Source organism: Sorex araneus, chromosome 2, assembly GCF_027595985.1.
Source record: "Sorex araneus isolate mSorAra2 chromosome 2, mSorAra2.pri, whole genome shotgun sequence".
Taxonomy (NCBI): domain Eukaryota; kingdom Metazoa; phylum Chordata; class Mammalia; order Eulipotyphla; family Soricidae; genus Sorex; species Sorex araneus.
The window spans coordinates 49,190,723-49,215,442 of record NC_073303.1 but is presented as its reverse complement, the minus strand read 5'-3'; the positions used below and the strand labels follow the sequence as shown (position 1 = coordinate 49,215,442).

At 42.3% G+C, this 24,720-nt stretch overlaps 1 protein-coding gene, 1 non-coding gene and 1 pseudogene across 10 annotated transcripts in view; 1 reads left to right on the top strand and 2 right to left on the bottom strand.

Annotated features, from left to right (window-relative positions):
- AOPEP (aminopeptidase O (putative)) overlaps nt 1–24,720 on the top strand; it is a 402,612-nt gene that overhangs the window by 3,455 nt on the left and 374,437 nt on the right. The window lies entirely within an intron of this gene.
- LOC129402866 (U6 spliceosomal RNA) lies at nt 5,078–5,180 on the bottom strand. The gene has a single exon (XR_008628900.1). It is a non-coding gene; the product is annotated as a U6 spliceosomal RNA (small nuclear RNA).
- Nucleotides 11,516–13,110, bottom strand: LOC129401915 (histone deacetylase 2-like; annotated as a pseudogene).

Sequence of the window (24,720 nt, the reverse complement as noted above, 5' to 3'; positions counted from 1 at the left end):
TCCTGTACTTTGTATTACTGCCTTTCAAAAAGCCCAGCGTTGTTTTTATTTTAAAGATATTTTTAGGGGCTGGAGCGATAGCACAGAGGGTAGGGCGTTTGCCTTGCACGCGGCCGACCCGGGTTCGATTCCCAGCATCCCATATGGTCCCCTGAGCACTGCCAGGGGTAATTCCTGACTGCAGAGTCAGGATTAACCCCTGTGCATTGCCAGGTGTGACCCAAAAAGAAAAAAAAAAGATCTTTTTAACTTCAACTCAAGGGCATGCTTCCCCCCCCACCTAGCTCCTATCTTCGGATTTTTTTTCCTCTCTTTTTGCCCCTCCCCCCATTTTTTTTTGTTGTTGTTGTTCAGGGCTTACTCTTTTTTTTTTTTTTTTTTTTTTGCTTTTTGGGTCACATTTGGTGATGCACAGGGGTCACTCCTGGCTCTGCTCTCAGGAATTACTCCTGGTGGTGCTCTGGGACCATACCAGATGCTGGGAATCGAACCCAGGTTGACTGCGTGCAAGGCAAATGCCCTACCCGCTGTTTTATCATTCCAGCCCCTCGGGTTACTTTTTTTGCCGTTGCACTCAGGGCTTACTCTTGGTTGGTTTAATGCTGGGGGTCCAGCCTGGTCAGCTGAATGAAAGTCATACCCACTGTACTATTTCTCCAGCCCTTATGTTTGTGTAGTTCTCACTGAAAAGTAACTACAGTGAAATCACTAAAAGCTACAGAAATGACTTAGAGAATATGCCGTTAGTTCCTATTTTTTGTCTGATAAATTAATACTTTCATGGAAATCTTTTTATTGTTGCTTTTAAGAGTTGAGGTGTGTTACAGGGCTGGAGTGATAGTGCAGCGGGTAGGGTGTTTGCCTTGCACACGGCCGACCCGGGTTCGATTCCTCTGTCTCTCTCGGAGAGCCCAGCAAGCTACCGGGAGTATCCCGCCTGCATGACAGAGCCTGGCAAGCTACCCATGGCGTATTCAATATGTCAGAAACAGTAACAACAAGTCTCACAATGGAGACATTACTGGTGCCTGCTCGAGCAAATCGATGAGCAATGGGATGACAATGATGCAGTGATACAGTGAGGTGTGTTACATCTGTATGTCTACTGATGTACCATCAGTACAGTGAGTATGAGATCCAAACCACAACCACCAAACTTTAGAATGTACCTGTCCAGGAGACAGGCTGGGGTGTGGGGGCATAGGAGGGAACCTGGGCACATTGGTAGAGGGAAGTCATCACTGGTGGTGTGGGATTGGTAGTGGAACACTGGGCACCTGGAACTCAGCTCTGAATTATTATTAATGGAGTGATAGCACAGGGGTAGGGCGTTCACCTTTCATTCAGCCTTCCCGTGTTCGATTCCTCTGCCCCTCTCGGAGAGCCCGGCAAGCTACCGAGAGTATCGCACCCACACGGCAGAGCCTGGCAAGCTACCCGTGGTATATTCGATATGACAAAAACAGTCACAACAAGTCTCACAATGAGAGACGTTACTGGTATCTGCTCGAACAAATTGATGAGCAACGGGATGACAGTGACAGTGACAGTGAATTATGTCCTAATATTAAAATTTTAATGTAGAAATATAGTTAAAAACAAAAAGCACTTTAAAAAATTATTTATTTTCATTAAAGAGCCATGATTTACAAAGTTACTGATAGTTGAGTTTTAGGCATGCAGTGATTCAATACCAATCCCTCCACCAGTGTCAGCTTCCCCTACCAGTCTTCCTAGATTTCCTTCCCACACCAACCCTCACGTTACCTCCACCTGTCAGCTTGACAGGCACAGTACAGAGTTCCAGTGGTTGCCACTTAGGTATCATGTTTTCGGTTCTGTTGAATCTGTATTTTGGATATATGGCTAAACACGTTACACATGTCACTGGTATAACTGAAGCCCTGGTGCTTGTTTACCCGTTTCTTTTTAAAAATTTTATTTATTTTAGAGCGTTACAAAGCTATTCATGATTGGATTTCAGTCATACAGAATTCCAACACCCATCCCTCCACCAGTGTACTTTTCCCAAAACCAGCGTCCCTAGGTTCCCTCCAATCACCCCCCACCTGCCTCTTTGGCAGGGGTTCCTCCTCCTCTTCCTCCTCTTCTGCTTCTTATTCCTCCTCCTTCCTCCTTCTTCCTTCTTTCTTCTTTTCTTCTTCCTTCTTTCTTCTTCTTTTCTTCTTTCTTCTTTCTTCTTTCTCTTCCTCCCCTCAGTCTCTCTCTTTCTCCCCCCCTTCTCATTCTCTCTCTCCCTCCCCCTCTCCTTTTGGATATTTATGGTTTGCAATATTGATACTGAAATAACCCATTATTTCATGTTCGCTCTCCTCTCTAAACACTGGGGTCAAGGATGATCTAAGCTTCCTCCTTTTACTATAGTACATTTCCTCATTCAGTATTCTATATTCCACAGATAAGTGAGATCATCCTGTGTTTGTCTCTTCTGGCTTACTTCACTCAACATGATATCTTGCAGTTCCAACCAAATTGCAGCAAAAGCATTATTTCATTATTCCTTGCAGCTGCATAGTATTCTATTGAGTATATATACCACATCTTTATAATTCACTCGTCTCATTGGACACCTAGGTTGATTCCATATCTTAACTGTTGTACTGAGTACAGCAATGAATAATGGTGTGCACATGTCCTTTTGAAAGTGTTTTTATAAAGTTGTTCATGATTGAGTTTCAGTCATATAATGTCCCAATACCCATCCCTCCACCAGTGTACATTTCCTAACACCAGTGTCCCCAGTTTCCCTCCCATCCCCCCACCCCTGCTTCATTGGCAGGCACTTTTCTTCTTTTCCTCTCTCTCTCTCTCTCTCTCTCTCTCTCTCTCTCTCTCTCTCTCTCTCTCTCTCTCTCTCTCTGCCTCCCCCTTTTCTTTTGGACATTATGGTTTGCAGTATAGATACTGAAAGGTTATCACGTATATCCCTTTACCTACTTTCAACACTCAGTTCTTGTCCAGAGTGATCATTTCTATTATTGTTATACTGGTCCCTTCTCTATTCTAAATGCCCTCTGGCCCCACTCTGACCCCCTACATACTTGTGGCAAGCTTCTCATTTTTGACATGCCCTCCTCGCCCCTGATTTTCCTGATCTTGGACATTAGTCTCTTGCTTTTTTTAATATCCCACAAATGAATGCCATCATTCTATATCTGTTCCTCTTCTTCTGACTCATTTTACTCAGTATATACTCTCTGTGTCCATTCATTTATAAGCAAATTTCATGACTTCATTCCTTACAGCTGCATTCCATTGTGTAGATGGCACCCTAGTTTCTTCAACCAGTCGTTTGTTCTCAGGCACTCGGGTTGTTTCCAGATTCTGGCTATTGTGAATAGTACTGCAATGAACAGAGAAGTGCAGATAGCATTTCTGCTTTGTATTTTGGGCCCCAGGGGAGGTATATTTCCAGAAGTGGTATTTGCCGAGTCAGAGGAGCTCGGTTTCTAGTTTTTTTGAGGAACGTCCATATTGTTTTCCAAAAAGGCTGGACCAGTTGGCATTCCCACCGACAATGAGGGAGAGTCCCTTTCTCCCTGAATCTGCTTCAACACTGGTTGTTCTCTCTCGGAGGTGTGTCAGTCTCTGTGACATGCGATGATATTGTTTTGTTTTGCATCTTCCTGATGATTAGTGTTGTAGAGCATTTTTTTATATGCCTTTTGGCTTCTGAAGTTTGAATTTCTTCTTTGAGGAAGTTTCTGTTCATTTCTTCTCCCCGTTTTTTGAAGGGATTGGATTTTTTTTTTGTAAAGTTCTACTAGTGCCTAATATGCCTTATGTATCTTTGACATTAACTCTTTATAAATGGGTGTTGGTGAATAATTTTTCCCATTCCACAGGCTGTCTTTATATCTTAGTCACCATTTTCTTTTGAGGGGCAGAAGCTTCTCAGTTTAATGTAGTCCCATTTGTTTATCTTTGCTTCCACTTGGTTGGTAGGTGGTATTTCATCTTTGAAGATGCCTTTAGTTTCAGTGTCATGGAGGGTTTTGCCTACACTTTCTAACATGTACGTGCCTTGTGGATTTAGGTGTGATGTTGAGGTCTTTGATCCATTTTTTTGGTTTTAAAAATTATTATTATTATTATTATTTGCTTTTTGGGTCACACCTGGCGATGCACAGGGGTTACTCTGGCTCAGGAATTACTCTTGGCGGTGCTCGGGGGACCATATGGGATGCTGAGAATTGAACCCAGGTTGGCCACGTGCAAGGCAAACGCCCTACCCACTATGCTATTGCTCTAGCCCTATTACTATTATTTTTTAATAATATAGAGTACTGCTCTTTGTAGCCATTAATTAAGCTGAATTGGTCATAAACTCTATATTAATTTTTTTTTACATTTTATTATTCACTGTGAGATAGAATTATAAAGCTTTAATGTTTGAGATTCAGCCATATAATGATGGAACACCCATCCCTCCACCAGTGCACATTTTCACCACCAATGTCCCCAGTATCCCCCGCCCCCACCCCCCTGCCCACTGCCCGGTCCGCACCTTGCCTCAGTGGCAGGTAATTTCCCCAATACTCTCTCTCTAATATTGGGCATTAGGTTTTGCTTGAATTTTCCCACCACCATTCAAGCCTACCTGCCAGGGCAGACACTAGATAATTCATTTTCCATTGCTCATTTTGGATATCATGAGAGCTTGCATGGCCATGGTTGTAAATGTAAATTTCTAGATTGTAAATGGTTGGGTTACAGAGACATCTCTGTATAGCACTAATCCATTTTGGGATTCAGTTGGGAGTCTCTGGGCCAGGGCTGTTGGCATCTAAGATGGCACCTGGAGGCAAATTGTGGGTGTGACAACCAGTCTGCTGGGTGGGGAGCCGTGGAGGGACAGCCCGGTCCTCTGCCGCCATGTGGCCTGGAGATTTAGTCCTAGAACCCGAATACCTGAGCCTTGCTTGTGTAAGCTCATGGTCGCCCAGATTCCATCTGGAGTAGGCAGGGAGATTGCACCTGCTCCATCTGGGGTGCCCTGGTGAAACCAGCTCGGTATGGGGCCTGGAGAGATCTCTGGTGCTGTGGTGTCTTCTGGGACTCGATGCTGTGTCTCTGGTGCGTGTCATCTTTGCACAGGGGCCATGCCAATCTTTTCTGTATCGTTCCAATTTTAGTATATGTGCTGCTGAAGCAAGTACCTTTGATCCATTTGATCTGACCTTTGTGTATGGCATTAGATAGAAGTCTGAACATTTCTTGTTGAGGCACAGTGTACTTTATTGATGATGGATCACAGGTAGGTTTCTGTAAGCCCCTCTCCTCCTTCAGAGTGTCTGGGATGGAAACTGGAGTCTGGCGGTTCTCAGGGTAATGGGTGAGTGGGTGAGCAGCTGTGGGGCTGCTCTCTTCCTCTCATGCTGTCAATGAAGTTTTTGGTCTGGAAGCACTAACTTCTTGGATGCAGTGCTGGAAACCTTGAATGAGCTGCCTGGGAAGAGATGATGGCCCTTTGCACTTCTTCAAATGAGCGCCAACCTTCTCCAGGGTAGTGAAGACCCCAGTAGACCCTACAACATATCTAGCACCAGCATCACCTCATTTGGCGTGGTGGGATCTCATATTCTGAAGATGGGTACAGGTTTTCTGTTGATGACAAGCTCCCTGTTCTCAGCTTTGACTGTACTATTGAACTTGCCCGGGTGAAATTATAATGGACCCTGCAGACCGTGTAGTTGTGGTTGATGAAGGTGTCATTAATGGCCAACAGTTTTTGCTTTGCCAGGCTTACAATCTACCATGGTGACTAGTTGTTCAGTGTAGCCACATCTTTCACTCTGGCCTTCATCACAAGTCTCAGGAATGGATGTGGCTGCAGCTGTACAGAAAGCCTCACTGGGCTTCTAACTGATGAAGAGGAGCAGAGAGCTGAACTTGAAACATTTGTGTGCTTAGTCTGCAGTGTTCTTAGTAATTGGGGAAATCTGAGAGTCTCTGGTGATCCTATTGGAGCAAATGGAAGCCTGGCAAGCTACCGAGAGTATCCTGCCCGCATGGCAGAGCCTGGGAAGCTACCCGTGGCGTATTCGCTATGCCAAAAACAGTAACAAGTCTCACAATAGAGACGTTACTGGTGCCCACTTGAGCAAATTGATGAACAGTGGGACAACAGTGCTACAACAAATCATTTTTTATCTCTATAATTTAGTCCATTTAGCTCCACATTTTGACAATCACATGGGTATAGTGTTGTATAGTATATTGCCTTTAATCATCTTTTACAATGTTTTTAAAGAAGGCCTTAATTGTTATGCTACATGGCAATTTTTTTTTTGCTGCTTTTTTGGGTCATACCTGGTGATGCACAGGGGTTACTCCTGTCTTTGCACTCAGGAATCACTCCTGGCAGTGCTCAGGGGATCATATAGGATGCTGGGAATTGACCCGGGTCAGCCGAGTGCAAGGCAAACGCCCTACCCGCTGTGCTATTGCTCCAGCCCCTACATGGAAAATTATTAATTCTATGAGTATTTGCAAAATTTAATTAGCTTCTAGTCAATACTTTAAAAGTACCCTAAGTTTTTTTCCAGTTTGGTGGTGTTCTGTATATTTTCCCATTTTATACTTCTTTCTTAAGCATGTGTCAAAGTCTCAAAGGAAAACAGTGTAATCATCATTAAAACTTCCTAACTTATTGTAGTCATCAAATTAACTGTATGTGCACACTTAAAAAATAATTAAGTTTCTAAAGATTTTTAAAAGTTATTTAAGCTAAATAAAATGCATTTTAAAAATGCTTCCAGTTGTTTTTCAACACAGGAATTTGTTGAAATATCTGCTTAGGAAGGAAAATTTGTCGAAATGTCTTTTCTTGGGAAGCATGAATTGAATATATATTCCATTCACCATGTACAATCAGGTGCTGGGAGTGTACTTTAACCTTGACGAGATGGATGTGCATACCACTTAGAAGTCTGCACCAATTGGTAGTATGTGAAATCTACATCTTTTGATGGAGAAATATTAGTATTTGTTCCCTCAAAACACTGTAAATAAATATTATAAATATCAAGATGTGAATGTTTCAGATATTTCTCCAGAATCTGAGTTTACTTTTATTTGATTAAGCCCTTAGTTCATATGCACATATGTAAACTGTTCACAATCACCAAATAAATTAGATAATAGAGAGAGCCTATATGGATTTCCAGCTAAAGGAAGTGTATGTAGTTCCCTGAGAGGAATAGAAGAGTATCTTGTCTTTTGTACAGATTTCCTGCTGTAGGAAATCTAATTTCTTATGACAAACACAGAGATGGTGCATAGTCAAAAGTGGGAGCTTAGGGTTAGTTAGAGTCCATCATGTTTTGAGGAGGAGATAGGAAGGGTGAATACTCTTGTGTTTGTTGAGAAAGAAGCTTATGACTTATACTATAAATTTTGAATTAGGAGAACTTCCTTTTTCTGTCACTGAACAGTGAAAGAAGACACAAGAATCCCTGTATCAAATGCTTTAGAGCTTTTGCCAGTGGGAGCTAATTTTAAATATCATTGAACCTTAGTGAGTCCTAAAGCCAGAGATGGATTAATGGTTCTCAAAATCTGGACTTTATAATGGCAGCATCAGTATCACATGACACTTGTTATAAATTTTTGGAGCCTAGCAGTAATGCTGCTGTGCTAAATATTTGAGAGAAGATCATACTTTTGGAAAATTTCAAGGTACAAATGTTATTATGAGCTTGTATGAAGATTTTCATTGTTATGGATCTTAATTATTAAATGGTAAACCTATTTGAATGCTCACTATTCCCTAGGAAGTTGCCCAGAGATACATGGATTATAATTTTTTGAGAAATAGTAATATTGGTCTGTACTTTTATTTGTATTTTGGAAAACAGTTTGTGTAGTTTAATTCTATTTAAGTTTAAAAATCAGGTGTGAAATACATGGAGCAATCCTGAAAAGAATCAGAAAAATCTGTCAACACTCCTTGTTTGTAAGGCTTGGGGAAATATTGTAGATACTGTACATTTGTATATTTGTAGGAAAACAAACAAACCCAAGTAATGTTGAATAATCTAATGTTCACACCATCTGCTTGGTCTTTTTCACTCTCTGAGACAGAGACAGACCTTGTGGTACTGAAGACAAACCCATACACATCATCAATAGGAAAGATACTCTGAGTTGATGCATGCTTGAATGAGTGTGGAAAATGCCAAAAATTTTCTTTTATTTCATGTCTACTCTTTAAAAAAATTTTTTTCATCTTTCAAAATTTCAGGTATCTGATTTATGAAGTTGTTCATAGTGGAATTTCAGACATACAGTGTTCTAAATCCAATCCCACCACAAGTTTGACCTTCCCTCCACCAGTGTCCCCAGGTTCCATGCTTATTCCCCAGCCTTCGCCCTTTGGCAAGGGGTGCTGTTGGCTCTGTGGTTTAGGCATGCCACACCTTCACCCAGCTGAGATGCTAGGGGCCTGTGACCCCCTGCCTTCTTGCCTCTTCTTCCATCTCCCCTCAATCTCTTTCCTCCCCTGTCCTCCTTTCTACAATGGAGGGTATAGGGTAATGTACTTATACTTCCCTCTCACCACTTAACATGATATCCTCTTGTTCTTAAATAACATTTTTATCTATTTTTGGCATTAGGGCGGTATTGGCTCCATATAAACTGTTAGGAAGGATTCCTGTTTCTTCAGTATTGTGGAAAATCTTGAGGAATATAAAAACTAAGGTTTTTTTTTTTAAAGTTTGGTAGAACTCACTACTGAATCCAGGCTTTTGCTCTATTTTTTATTTGGGTAATGTAGGAGTGCTGCTATTTATTCAGCCATTGATTAAGCTGATTGAATTGGGCATGAACTCCACATTTTTTTTATTCTATTCTGAATGTTGACTTAATTTTATTATTATTTCCCCCCCTCCATTTTATTTACCGTGAGATACAGTTACAAAGCTTTCATGTTTGAGCTTTGGTCATATAATCATCAAACACCCATCCCTTCACCAGTGCACACTCCACCACCAGAGTCTCTAGTATTGCCCCACCCCCCCATCCGGCCCTGTTCCAGCCCTTCCCCTGCCTGTTTGGCAGACAATTTCCCCATACTCTGTCTCTACTTTGGTTACATTCAATATTTTGACACCAGTCTCACCACCACTCAAAACTGCCGAAAAGGCAATGCTAGACGATTTGTTTGTATTGCTTGTTATGGATAGAATATAATGTCCAGGAAATTCTGTGTCATTCTCTTCCGGGAGCTGGGAGGAGGAGGCTCAGTCCCAATCCAAGCAGGATGGAGAGATCTCAGTCACGGGTTCCCGCATATCTGGGTTTTCCTGCTGGTCCGCTCTCTGGTGAGGTTCATCCCATCTTGGGTGAGGCTCATCCGAGCATGTGGAGAGTGGCCTTGGGTATGGCGGTGGTTGGGTGTTTGCCTTGCTGTGGTTTCTGGTGGTGGGAGGAGGGGTTTGTTGGGCTTTTGTTCTTGAGTGTATTTGCTTTCTCATAATTTGTTCAGATTTCTCATGATTTGTTCAGGATTCTCATGATTACTTTCTCTGATTCAGCTTGGGAAGGTTGTATGATTCTTAGAATTTATCCATTTAGGTTCCTCTGTAGTGGTGGTATAGAGTCGTTCGTAGTAACCTCCTATGATCTCTATTTCTTGGGTATCTATTGTAATTCATCTCCGATCTGTTTTATTATTTTTTTCCTTTTCTCTATTATTTTTTCCTCTTCATGAATCTGGCTAAGGGTTTTTCCTTCTATCATGATCACGATCTTGAAATCCTGTTAATTGTCGATTTCTTGAGCGGGCTCAGTAACCTCTCAATTCGTCTTTTCCCTGAGATCTTAGAAGTCTCTCTCGACTCAGCCCTCCCAAGGATGTCGCACTGGAGGCTCTTTCAGGGTCAGAGGAATGAGATCCAGCCTGTTACTGGATTTAGCATATGAATACACCATGGGAAGCTTGCAAGGCTGTCCCATGTGAGCAGGAAACTCTCAGAAGCTTGCCAGTTTCTCCCAGAGAAAGAAGTAGGCTTTCGGCTGCGCGCTTCTGGGAGCTTGCTTTTAAGTCTCTGGATGTTGGCCGTTGATGGGATTACACACACCTGGGTTCCTCTGCCGGTACCTTCATGCATGAGGCCTGTCTGAACGTGTGGAGAGGGCCTCGAGCATGGCTGTAGCTAGGTTCCGGTGGTCTTCGGCCGCCGGGAGCTCTGCTCGGGGTGGGGAGGGAAGCTGGAGTCCGTCCCCTCTGAGGGGCCCTGGGGAAGACAGCCAGGCGTGCGGGTAAGAGACTCTGCATCACTCTCTTCTGGGAGCTTGCTTTTAAGTCTCTGGATGTTGGCCATTGATGGCATTGATGGGATTACACACACCTGGGTTCCTCTGCCGGTACCTTCATGCATGGGGCCTGTCCAAACGTTCCACCCACGTTCCTTCTATATTCTTTAAAAAAAAACAGCTCCTGGTTTCATGGACCCTTTGTATTGATTCCTTAATTTCACAGTCATAGATTTTTGCTCTAATGTTTATTATTTTCTTTTATTTATTTTGGGACTCACTTTTGTTCTTTTCTGATTTGTCAAGCGCTAAGGTAAAGTTATTGATTTGAGCTCTTTATTGTTTAACAACGTAACCTTCTCCCGTAGTCCTGCTTTTGCTATGTCCATAGGTTCTGATAGTCTGTGTCTTGTTTCTTGTTTGTTCAAGGAATATTTAACTCTCTCATTTTCCTCTTTGAGGAAACTTTTAAACAATATTTTGTTATTTAACAGTATTTTGTTTAGGTTCCAAATGTTGGAGCTTTATCTAATTTTTTTTCTTATGAATAATTTATATTCATTGTGATCAGCATTGTGATCTAAGATACTTGATCAGATTTCTATTTTTATGATTTCATGCACATTTAAATTATGTTCCAGCATGGAATCGTCTCTGGAGAAAGTTTCATGTTCACAGAAGAATATGTATTCAAGTTTTGGGGGATCAAGTGTTCTTGTCACAAGTTTTAGTCCAAGTTTTTTTTTTTTATTAATATAGGGTTTTGTTTCCTTGTGGGTGTTCTGTTTATTTGACTGTACAGTGATCGGAGTAGCCATCTCCCATGGCTCTGTCTGTTGTTGATGTAGCTTCTCAGGTCTGTTAGTAGTTGCTGACCCTTTATTTGGTTCATATATATTGATGAGGGCTAAGTCCTCTTGATCTGTTGATCTCTTTATATGTTTCTTTTGATTAACATTTAAGTTCGTTGACCTTTATTTTTTTTTTGAAAGGCCAATTACTTCTTTAATAGATCAGTTTTTTGACATAATAACTCACATCAATTTTAAATACTATCACATAAAGCATGGTGGAGAAAGGAAATTTTGCTTCATAATTAGAAAACTCACAATAAAACTTGCCAAGAAAAACAAAACCAAAAAGCCATTTTGAAAATAAATACAGTCCATGCCAAAATAGTATAAAATGATGCCAGAAGTCTTCCAAAAAAAAAAAAAAAGAAATTTTCTTCCCAATAGTTCCTCACTTTTTTATGGTTTCTGAAATTGGTGAGACTCAAATTCAAGGGTTGTTAAGCTGTTCTGATTTGGCTCCTTTGGTATCTGTTTTTTCACCACTATTATCCTTGGATTTATCTTCTTCCTTAACATCTGCTTTTTTGTCTTCCATTTCTTTCTTATCTTCTTCAATTCTGGCTTTCTTTGCTCCTTTTTTGTGATCTGCCACGTTTCTACAACCTCCTTCCCCTTCATCCTCAGAATCTGAGAATTATTCATCACAGGCTATTCGTTTGTCTGATGCCTGAATAGAAATTCTCTTATCTGGATCTTCTCCATCTTCATCTCCACTATCCTCATGAACAGCATCTTCTGGGATAGCTTGCATTTGAACGCCAGGGGCATGAGGTAACATGCGTAAATTTTCAAATAAACGCTGTTTTATCTATTCCATATATTCTGGAGTGTTCTGGTTTGTCATATTTGAGGGACTAATATGAAGTTTGAAGTCTGGTCCAAAATACTCAAAATAATCATTATATGGCAATTCATTGGGAATTTCACAATCAAGGGCAACTGCAGTCTCATATGTCCAACATCGAGCAACATTACGGATTGTGTATCCACCTCCCCCAAGCATCAGTAATGGTAAATTGAAAGTTTTTACAACTTCAACACACTTAGCATGTCCTTTGACAGTCAGATTGAAGCAACCAAGTCTATCACCAGATAGTGAATCAGCACCACACTGTAACACCACAGCACTAGGTTGATACATCTCCATAACCTTTGAGATGATAGGCTTAAATATCTGTCCATATGACTCATCATCTATACCATCTCTCATTGGAAAGTTGACAGCATAGTATTTGCCTTTTCCTGCACCAATATCCCTCAAGTCTCCAGTACCAGGAAAGTATTCCCCATACTTATGGAAAGATACAGTCATCACACGATCTGTTGTATAAAATGCTTCTTCAACACCATCACCATGATGAATATCAATATCAATATCAATATCTAAGACTCTCTGATGATACTTTAGTAATTCAAGGATGGCAAGCACAATATCATTAACGTAACAGAATCCTGATGCTTCTGATTTCTTAGCATGATGTAATCCTCCAGCCCAGTTAACAGCCATATCAGTTTGTTGTCGGTTTAACTTCACAGCCCCAGCAACTGAGCCACCAGTTGAGAGCTGACAAAACTCAAAGAGTCCATCAAACATTGGACAATCCTCCCCAACATTAAATCTCTGCATCTGCTTACTATACTCAGACATGTTATCTGGTCTTATTGAACGTAGAAATTTGATGTATTCATCACTGTGGTATTTTGTCATTTCTTCAGCAGTGGCTTTATGGGGCCTATATATTTCCATTTTTCTATATAAGCCATAATTTAGCAGCAAGTTATGAGTCATGCGAATCCTATGTGGTTTCATGGGATGACCCTGTCCATAATAGTAATTTCCAATGTCACCATCGTAGTAGTAGCAGACTTTCTTCTTGCCGCCTCCCTGACTGTACGCCATGGGCTCCCTGGCCACCTCCACCTCCCGGCTTGGGCCATTTCGGCTACTGCCGCCGCGGTTCGGCGGGGACAAAAAAAAAAGGGGGGGGCTGGGGCGGAGGTGGAGGGGGCAGTCCTGCGGGGAAGAAAAGCAGGCGCCGGAGGGGGGGGGGAGGGGGGGCGCGAAGGGGCAGCGCAGAGCTGGGGGTGGCAGCGGCACCAACTCGCGACACTCTTAAGTTCGTTGACCTTTAGAGAAATTATTGATTGGAAGGAATATATTGCCATTTTTCTGGAGGATTTTGTCATTTTTGCCATTTAATTTTGTGAATAGGAGTTCATTGTTCCTTGCAGAGCTGGTTTAAGTGCAACAGATGTTTTCAGCTATTAGTTTGAGAATATTCTTATCATGCCCTTAAATCTGAGTGATAACCATGCAAGGTAAATGAATCTTAAGTTACATGTTCTTTTCCTTCATTACTTTGAATATCGTAATTCCATTTTCTTGCTTATAATGAAATATTTATAATATTGAATATCTTATCCTAATATTCATTGCTTATAATATTTAGTTCTATTTTCTTGCCTTGAATGTTTCATTCCATTTGATTTTAGCCTCATTTGAGAAATCTGATGTAAATTTTATGTTGTTTTCCTTGTATTGGATTGGGTCTGAACCTTCTCCACCCAGACCGTCCCATTTTCTAGTAGCTTGGCAGCCGCACCCACAAACTGCCCCCCGGCGCCATGTAATCCCTCCAACGGCCAACATCCAGAGACTGTAAGACCACGCTCCCCGAAGCGACGTCTGATAGCCTTGTTCTTCCTCTTGGGGAACCTGACAAGCTACCAAGAGTTAATTGCCCGCACGGGAGAGCCTTGTAAGCTCCCCATGGCGTATTCATATCCAAAATACAGTAAAAGATATATACATACCTCTCAGAGAGGTCAGCAAGCTACTGAGAGTATTTCGCCTGCACGGCAGAGCCTGGCAAGCTACCCGTGGTGTATTCGATATGCCAAAAACAGTAACGATAGGTCTCATTCCCCTGACCCTGAAGGAGCCTCCAATCGTTAGGAAAGACGAGTAAGGAGAGGCTGCTAAAATCTTTGGGCTGAGTGTAATAGAGATGTTACTGGTGCCTGCTCGAGTAAATCGACAAACAGTGGGATGACAGTGATACAGTGATTCCTTATATAGTTTTATTTTTCCCTTGCTGCTTTAAAGAGCCTGTCTCCCTCTTTGGATTTCACCATTTTGCTTACTATGTGTCTTGGTGTTGTTCTATTTGGGTTATTTTGTTTGACATTCTTCCAACCTCCTGGATCAGTGCTCAAGTCTCCCTCCTGAGCTCATTTGAGGTTGGGAAGTTCTCAACTATTCCCCTTTCTTCTTAGGAAATTCCTATGATTAGAGTTTATTTCATTTGCTATTGTTGGTTGCTAATTTGTCTTTGGGCTTTGTCTATTCTGCTGTTGAATTCTGCTACCATATTTTTGGACTCCTTTAATTCTGTTTCAGTGAATTCTTTTTCTTTTGATCAGTTATTCTTTGAATTTATTGGATCTTTTGTCCAATAATTTCCTCAGCTCAGTAAACATCAAGAGGATTGTGACTCTGATGTCATCGTTGGCAGCATCAAAAGTTCTGTTGTACTTGAGGACTTTGCTGGACTCTGTCCCTATCTGTTGATATGGCTGAATTTCTCTGTTTTTCCATTTTCCTGTTATTTTGTGGGGACTGAGGGTGGAACTCCTGGTTGTATTTCTCCTGAGCAGCACACCCATTTATGTCAGATCTATGATGATACTGAGTTCTAACAACCATGAATGCTGTGTGAGGGTTTCTTAATGTTTGTATGTCTGATGCCTGTGCTTCTAGTTCGTGCATGCCTGGATGACAACAGGAGATTTGTGGCACCAGGGACCTGTGCATCTGTCACACCAAGGCCTCACTGTCCTTGCTGGTGTCTGGAAGTTGATAAGGTGTTATAGTCCAACTGACTTGGGCAGTGGTTGGGATTGTGTTCACGTGTACGCAACGGGAGGGCTGCTCTGAAGCAGTCTGCCGGGAGGACTCACCTCCAGATTGTCTGTTCCCTGTTGTGCCTCAGAGGTGGCAGCATCCAGTTGCTTTTTAGATTCTTTTTGTTGCATGCTCTCTTACTTCCACTGAACAGAAGGCTGTTGTGCCACTCTGAGGGAGCGTTCACTGGTTCTGAGTTGGCTGCCGTTACACACCTGTGGGTAGTTGGGTCACTGGAGCCTGAAGGGTGCAGTCCCTCTGGGTGGAGCGGAGTCTCCAAGCATGTGGAGGCAGGGTGGACAGACTGTGAGCTGTGGCTCCGCTTTTCTGCTGGGCGGATCTGAAGCTGGGGTCCCAGTGGGTGATTCTCACCTCCACTGTGGTGCTCTCTGCTTGAGCCAGGTGTGGCCTCACCACTTTTTGCTGGCCTTAAGAAGTCTTAAGACTCTTGCAGCTAGTGAGAGCCAGTGTAGAGATGAGTTCTGTGTAAAGCCTGACCCTCAGCAACCCAATGAGGCCTAGGTCAGGGACGTGCCAGCTCAGGAGGCCATACTGCAGACTCCTTCCTGCGCCATGAGTGGCTGCCCACAGTGCTGTGTTGCTGATATCCAGGTGTTTCAGCAAGCACTGTTTCCAAGCTCGGTCCTGTCAGCTCTTGCATTCTTGCTCTGGGTTAATCTTTCCTGGACTTGAAGTTCTGCCTTTAGCGGAATTGGGTCTCCCTGCGATGACTGACTGTTCCCTCCAGCAGATTTCCTCGACCTGACGTGCCCTGGCAGTCTGTGTGTTGTCCTTACAGTGATGTTGCAGGAGCACTCACATACATGCTCCTTTCCAGCTATCCAAGTCCTGGCCTCTCCCTTGGAGAAGATGCTCTTTACTTATTCTTCAGCTGTCTACTGGAAGCCTGACATCAAGAGCATTAAGAAACATCATGTCAGTACTCTAGTGGGTTGGGGTACATTTCTCTAAAATGACATTTTTTTCTTACATTGACTTGTAAAAATTTGTTACCTAGTTTTCAGAAAAGTGATGATGAGCAAGAATAAAGATGGAGTATTCCCCCTCCTTCCCAATTCTTTCAGGAGACTGTCTCCAGTTACTGTGTGTGTCAGCTCACTGTTCCAGAATTCAGTTAGCGTTGTTTCAGGTTCTGTTGTTTTTGTTTTCAGTTAGTTTTTTGAAACAACTAAGAAGACTATGGGTCTGTTCTTGTTTTACCTACTTAAGATGAATAATTACCAACAGAAGTAGTTGTTCCCCTTTGCAATGGGAAAGGAAATAAAAAGAGGGTAATTCAATATTGCAGTGTCTTTAATGTGGTCTTTTTTTTTTTTCCCTGTAGGGAGGGAGGCTCTATTTATTATGACATCCTGCATTAGGAATGTTCTTTTCCTTTTATGGAACTTTTTAAGCTTTTAAGAAGTGCAAAACCTCCCATGGGCTAATATTTCAAAATGAAACGTAACATTTACTTTAGAGGAGAGGCACAGGTGCAGTAGAGCCCCTCCCCCTGCCCCACCGCCTTGCTCTGCTCTAGCACCCCATCTCCTCTCCCTTTCCCCCCACCCCCCTTCTCACTCACCCTCCCCTCTTCTTGCTCTCTTTACAGTCAGGACTCTGAAGGTTTCTTTGTTCCTTCACTTGCTTCCCTCATTGAGGCCTCCGGCCCCCTTTTCCCTTTAACCAGCTCACTGTTCTTCTACAGTACTTATTCTTGGAAAGGTGCAGGTCTGTTGTTTCCACTAAATATTTGCCTGATTTTGTAGAATATAAATTATCTGTATTTTGCTAAAAAAGTATCTTCTGAACATTTGGTATCATACCACTTTTTCCTTATTTATATTTATTTATTTTTATTGAATCATCATGAGATACACAGTTACAAAGTTGTTCATGATTGGCTTTCAGTTATAAAATATTTCAACACCCACCCCTTTACCTGTGTTTATTTCCCACCATCAGTGTCCCAAATTCCCTCCTGCCAGCCCCTCCCCCATGCCTGCCTCTGGCAGATACATCTCTCTCTCTCCCTCTCTCTCTCTCTCATTACTTCTAGGCATCATGGTTTGCAATACAGGTGCTGAAAAGTCGTCATGTATGTACCTTTACTCCTTTCAGCACTCAGTTCCAGAGTCGTGATCCCAGCGATCATTGTTGTAGTGGTCTGTGCTCTATCCTAACTGCCCTCCCCCTCCCCGACTTGTCCCTAGCTTCCAGCCACAACCCAGACCTCCTGCCCTACTGTCCTTGAGTATTTATTAGTCTCACACTTTTTTTATATACCACAAATAAGTACAATAATGTCCTTCTTCTGACTCACCTTACTCAATATGCTATTCTGCATGTCCATCCGTGTATAAGCAAATTTCATGACTATTTTTCCTGTGGCTACATAGTATTCTATTGTATAGATGTCTTACCATTTTTTAAAATATAAATACAGATATTACCATACTAAGTTGATTTTTATTATATATATTTTTTGTTTTGGGACCACAGCTGGTGGTGCTCTTGGCTCACTCCTGACTCTGTGCTATGGAGTCATTCCTGGTAGACTCTGGATTTAACTGCACGCAAGGTCAACCGCATGCAAGGCAAGCTCCTTCCCCATTCTAATATAGCTCCAGACCCCCAAGCTGATTTTTGAAAACAGTGCTTTCTTGACTTACATTAAAGTGACACGTGGTTGAGCATCATATATAGATATATGTACGTACATATGTATATGTGTATATATACATATAAATATGTATTTTTTATCCTACCCTTTCTTCTGTTGACGGGCTTGTGGTGACTGTGAGTTGCACCTGAGCTTGGTTGCATTGCTGGCTGCAGGAGTCCCCCACGAGACTAAGGTGCTCACTCACTAGTGTGTGCAGAGGCTGCACTCTTCACTTGTGGTCTTGCATGTTCTGTTTGTAGTGTTCACATGTTATGCTAGGGTTACACAGTGAGTGCATGTCCCTGTGGTCTCTCACCCTTGAGTTGCAGTTCTCATGCACACCTGGCTGGGGGATAGCCAGGAACTGCGAGGGAAGCAGAGTTCCCTGCTGGGAATGTGTCCAGTGCAAGCAGCAGCACCAGGGGATTGAACTTGTGACTTCATGCTTGTAAGGCAGGCACCATGACCCCTGAGCCATCTCAGCTCTGGGAGACACTGTTATAGGAAAGTGTTCAAGGCTACTGCTTTTAGAAATGTGCAAGGTAAATTATCGAGTTGAAATGCCATGTCACGTTGAAAGAAGATGCATACTTGGTGTTCTGGGTGGCTGCACACGTGCGGCCCCTCTGTTGCTGAACACCCATGATCCCAGAGGCCATCTAACTACCTTCGGAAGCAGCAGCTTCCTGCAGAAATGTCTTCAGACTGTGAACTAAGCCACGGCCCCATGCTGCCTCAGAAGGGGAAAGGTTTTTATCTCTCGGCTTTTCCTTTACGGCGGGCAGCGTGCTGACTGCCATCCTATAAGGCCCACTAAACAGAGGTACGAGCGTGCAGTGATGCACGTTTTGGCAGAAATTTCCCTGGACTTAGCTACTAAAATACAGAAATCCAAAACTGCACGGTTGCTATTGTGGCTGCATGACCTCATATCTCTTCATTCTTAGCCAGGGAAAACAAATTATCAAATGCTGCCTTTACAGCAGGTTCGATTTTGGGGGGGAAATTTCAAATAATAATAGTTTTATGTTGAAATATTGAATGTAATCAAAGTAAAGAGAAGGTAAAGTGAAAAATATCAGATACACAGGCAAGGGGGGGAGGTGGGACGTATACTGGGGTTCTTGGTGGTGGAACATGGGCACTGGTGAAGGGATGGGTGTTTGAGCATTGAGTCACTGAGACTTAAGCCTAAAATCTTTGTAACTTTCACATGGTGATTCAATAGAAAATTAAAAAAAAAAAAAAAAAGAAGATGCATACTTGGCGTACTAGAACTCTCATTTCTCCCCCCTCTGTCACACTGCACTGACAGGGTTACACATAATTGTGCTGTCACACAGATGGCCTTGGTGCTCACTGGGTACGTACACCTTCAGTTGCAATGCTGGCACATACACTTGTTAGAGGTCACTCTGAAATGTGGCACTTGGACACATTCTGGTTGTTGAACTGCCTGGGTCTCTGTGTCACTTGCTGCACATGCTCACCACGGCACAGACACCTCACTGTTGGTATGTGGACATGCCTGGCGGTGGTGAGCCAGAGAACATATAGTCTGCTGTGGCACCAGGCAGCAGAGATGTGAGGACAGCACTCATACATTGGGGTGACACTGGTGATCAAACTTGCAACCTTGGGCTTAAAAGGCAGGTACTTTTAAAAAAAAATTTAATTTTTAAATGAATTACCATGATGTACAGTTACAGACTTACAAACTTTTGTGGTTATGTTTCAGTCGTGAAATGATCGAGTAGTACCCATCCCTCCACCAGTGCACATTTTCCACCACCAATGTTCCCAGTATCCCTCCCACCACCCCCACCCCATCCCCCTCCACCTGCCTCTGTGCCAGGCACATTCCCTTTCTCTCTCTCTCTCTCTCTCTCTCTCTCTCTCTCTCTCTTTGGGTGTTATGGTTTGCAATGCAGGTAGTTAGTGGCCATCATGTTTGGACTATAGTTTACTTTCAGCACACATCTCCCGTCCTGAGCGAGCCCTCCACCTCCAAGCATCATTCACTTAGTGGTCCCTTCTCTATCCCAGCTGCCTTTCCCCCCAGCATGTGAGGCTGGCTTCCAAGCCATGGAGCTGTCCTTCTGGTCTTTATCTCTACTATCCTTGGGTGCTAGTCTCCCATTCTGTTACTTTATATCCCACAAATGAGTGCAGTTATTATATGTCTGTCCCTCTCTCTCTGACTCATTTCAATTAGCATGATACTGTCCATATTGATCCACTTCCATGCTAATTTCATGATTCATCTTTCCTAACTGCTGCATAGTATTCCATGTGTAGATGTACCAAAGTTTCTTTAACCAGTCATCTGTTCTTGGGCACTCTGGAAAAAAACCCTTTTTCCAGATTCTGGTTATTGTAAATAGTGCTGCAGTAAACATACAAGTGCAGAGATAATTTCTACTATACTTTTTTGCATCTCCGGGGTATATTTCCAGAAGTGGTATTGCTGGGTCAGATGGGAACTCAATTTCTAATTTTTTGAGAAATGTCCATATTGTATTCCAAAAGGGCTGAACCAGTTGGCATTCCCACCAGCAGTGAGGGAGAGTCCCCTTCTCTCCACATCCTTGCCAACACCGGTTGCTTTTGTTCATTTGGATGTGTGCCAGTCTCTGGTGTGAGATGATATCTCATTGTTGTTTTGATCTGCATCTTCCTGATGTTTAGTGATGAAGAACATCTGTTCATATGTCTTTTGGCCATTCGGATTTCTTCTTTGAGAAAGTTTCTGTTCATTTCATCACCCCAGTTTTTTATGGGGTTGGGTGTTTTCTTCTTGTAGAGTTCAACTAGTGCCTTGTATATCCTTGATATTAACCCCTTATCAGAAGGGAATTGGGTGAATATCCTTTCCCATTCTGTACATTGTCTTTGTATTCTGGTCACTGTTTCTTTTGAGATACAGAAGCTTTTTAATTTAAGATAGTTCCATTTGTATATCTCTGTTTCCACTTGCTTGGTCAGTGGCGTGCCATCTTTGAAGATCTCTTTAGCTTCAGTGTCGTGGAGGGTTTTGCCAACCTTTTCTTCAGTGTACTTATGGATTCTGGTCTGATGTTGAGGTCTTTAATCCATTTTGATCTGACTTTTGTGCATGGTGTTAGGGGAGAGTTCTAAGCTATTCCCCCCTCCCCCGCCCCCGAGCTATTTTTTTTGCATGTAGCTGTCCAGTTTTGCCAGCACCATTTGTTAAAGGGGCTTTCCTTACTCCACTTCACATTTCTTGCTCCCTTATCAAAGATTAGACTATCATATATTTGAGGGTGTGTGTCAGGATATTCAACCCTGTTCCACTGGTCTGCAGCTCTGCCTTTGTTCTAGTACCATGCTGTTTTAATTATTACCGCTTGGTAGTAGAGATTGAGGTTGGGAAAGATGATGCCTCCCATCTTCTTTTTTCTCAAGAATTGCTTTAGCTATTCATGGGGGTTTGTTGTTTCATCAATTTCTTTGAAGAATGTCATGGGTACCCTTATAGGGATCACATTGAATCTGTATAATGCTTTGGGGAGTATTGCCATTTTTGTTCTTTTTTTATTTTTAAAAATTTATTATTTATTTATTTTTATTGAATCACCATGAAAAAAGTTACAAAGCTTTCAGGTTTGAATCTCAGTCAGTCATACAATGATCAAACACCCATCCTTTCACCAGTGCACGTTCCACCACCAAGAACCCCAGTATACCTCCCATCTCACCCACCCCCCTGCCTGTGTGGCTAATGATTTTTCACTTTACTCTCTCTTTACTTTGATTACATTCAACATTTCAACAGAAAACTCACTATTATTATTTGGAATTTTCCCTTAACAATCAGAACTGCTGAAAAGGCATCAATTGATAATTTGTTTTCCATTCCTGAGAATGACGAGCATATGAGGTCACAGCCGCGCGGTTTTGGATTTCTGGTATTTTAGTAATTAAGTCCAGAGAAATTTCTGCCAGAAGGCGCGCCACTGCAAGCTTGTACCTCCGGTTAGTGGGCTGTATAAGATGGTGTCGCCATGCTGCTGCCACCGCCACCGCCGAAAGGAAAGGCTGAGAGAGAAAAATCTTCCCCCTCCCGTGTAGGCATGGGGCTGTAGCTCAGTTCACAGTCTAGAGGCATTTCTCCAGGAAGTTGCTCTGTGCTGAAAGTAGTTAGTTGGCCTCCGGGATCATGATCTTTTAGGAGCGGAGGAGCTGTTCATGTGCGGCCACTCAGGGTCTCGTCTGGGCAGAAAGTGCGCCAGTAATGCACCCCATCCCGAGGATTCCCGCGTGCTCCGTCACTGCAAGCTCCGTATTGCCATTTGACATTGTTACTTCTCCCAATCCATGAGCAGGGGACGTGTTTCCATTTCCTCATGTTTTTATTTCATGAAGTAGTGTTTTGTAGTTTTCTTTGTACTGGTCCTTCACCTCCTTAGTTAAGCTGATTTCGAGGTATTTGATTTTCTGAGGCATAATTGTGAATGGGATTGCATTTTTCATATCGCTTTCTTCTGTCTCATTATTTGTGTATAGGTCATTATTTGCATATAGGAAAGCCATCGACTTTTGAGTATTGCTTTTATAGCCTGTGACTTCACTATACAAGTCTATTGTTTCTAGGAGCTTCTTGGTAGAGGTTTTAGGTCTCTCTAAATATTGTATCATATCAACAGTAAATAGTGAGTGCTTGATTTCTTCCTATTCTATCTGGATGCCCTTAATATCTTTTTCTTTCCTAACTACTATCGCAAGTACTTCCAGTACCATATTGAATAGGAGTGGTAAGAGTGGGAATCCTTGTCTTGTCCCTGATCTTAGAGGGAAGGCCCTTAGTTTTTCCCCATTGAGGATAATGCTTGCCATAGACTTGTAGTAGATGGCTTTGGCTATATTGAGGAAAGTCCCTTCAATACCCATTTTGGTGAGAGGAGTTATCATAAACAAGTGCTGGATCTTGTCAAGTGCTTTCTCTGCATCTAATGATCAGATGGTTTTTATTTTTTCTTTTATTGATATGATGGATTATGTTGATTGACTTCCGAATGTTAAACCATCCTTGCATCCCTGGGATATGCATCCCACTTGGTCATGGTATATGATCTTTTTGATGCGTTCTTGGATTCTATTTGTTAATATTTTGTTGAGGATCTTCACATCCGTGTTTATCAGGAATATCGGCTTGTAAGTTTCTTTTTTGGTGGGTTCTTTTTGCTTTTGGTATTAGGGTGATATGTGCCTCATATAAGCTGTTTGGGAGTGTTTCTGTTTCTTCAATTTTTTTGAAAAGCTTGAAAAAAACTGGCAATAGGTCCTCTTTAAATGTTTGGAAGAATTCACTAGTGAATCCATCTGGACCCAGGCTTTTGTTTTTGGGAAGACTTTTGGTTACAGTTTCAATTTCCTTGATAGTGATATGTCTATTCAGGCATTCCAGATCTTGATTCAGCTTTGGAAGGTCATAGGAATCCGGGAATTTATCTATTTCTTCTAGGTTCTCTTGTTTCATGGCATACAGACTTTCAAAATAATCTCTGATGATCTTTTGAATTTCTTTGGTTTCTATTGTGATGTCCCTCTTTTCATTTCTCATTCAGATTATTAGGGTTCTCTGTCTTCTCTGTCTTCCTTTGTGAGTCTTGCTAGAGGTTTATCAATCTTGTTTATTTTCTCAAAGAACCAGCTCTTGATTTCATTGATCTTTTGGATTGTTTTTTGGGTTTCTGTGTCATTAATATCTGCTCTATGTTTTATTATTTCTTTCCTTCTGCCTGGTTTGGGCTCCTTTTGTTGGTCCTTTTCTAAGATCTTGAGCTGTGAAGTCAAGTTATTTTGTGGGCCCTTTCTTCCTTCCTGGGAAATGCTTGCAAAACTATAAATTTTCCACTTAACACAGCTTTAGCTGTGCCCCCACAGGTTCTGATAGCTGGTGTCTTCATTCTCATTTGTTTCCAGATATCTTTTGATTTCTTCCTTGATTTCCTCCCTGACCCACTCATTGTTTAACATTGAGTTGTTTAATTTCCAGGTGTTTGATTTGATTTTCCGCATCTGTATGTGATTAACTTCTGTCTTCAGTGCTGTTGCGTGAACATTCGTGTGGTCCGAGGAGCTGAGATAAGGAATGTGGAAGAAATATGTTTCATGGAGGACTGAGGCTCGCTCTGGCTCTTGCCAAAGGCAGAGGGCCTCCTGGATCTCCTTTAATTGATCCTGTTACCTCTAAAGGGCGCAATACAGTGATGTCACCAAAGGCCTCAAAAGATGTTCCAGGAAGAACATTGAGGCAGCATTATTTCCTTGTATCTGCAGACCAGTAATCTAGGCCTCTGGAAAGAAGGTACAAAACCAAAACTGAAACCTTTCTTGGGCTAAAAAGCACTTGGATTTACATTTCAAAGACAAGGCTGGGCTGCCACAGGAAATCTACATGTCAATTACAAACTAGGCAGCACCTGAAATCTATATCCCAAAGACTAGGCTGGACCAGAGCCTACAATTTACAATCTCAAAGGTCAGGCCTGGCTAACACCTGAGATCTGCATGTCAAAGACCAGCCAGGCTTCTGTGAGAGAAGAAAAAACTGCCTCTTTCAATATACTGAAATTATTTTCTGAAGGCAGCTTGAAGGGGGAAAATGTTCCTGTCTGTAGTACAGTCTACCTGGGCTCGCCCTGGTAGCTCAGTCCATCTCCAACACAGTGCATCGTGATCTGAAAAGGTAGTTGATACAATTTCTATCTTCCTGATTCTATTGACGTATGTTTTGTGGCCCAACATGTGGTCTATCTTGGAGAATGTTCCATGTGCACTGGAAAAGAATGTGCATTTGGGTTTTTTTTTTTTTTTTTAATTTTATTGAATCACCATGTGGAGGGTTACATAGTTCTCAGGATTATGTCGGTTATACAATTCTCAAACACCCTTCCCTTCACCAGTGCCCATCTTCCATCACCAACCCCCCCAGTATACCTGCCGCCCCCTCCCACCTCCCCAGTCCCCACCCTTGTACTTGATAAGTTTCA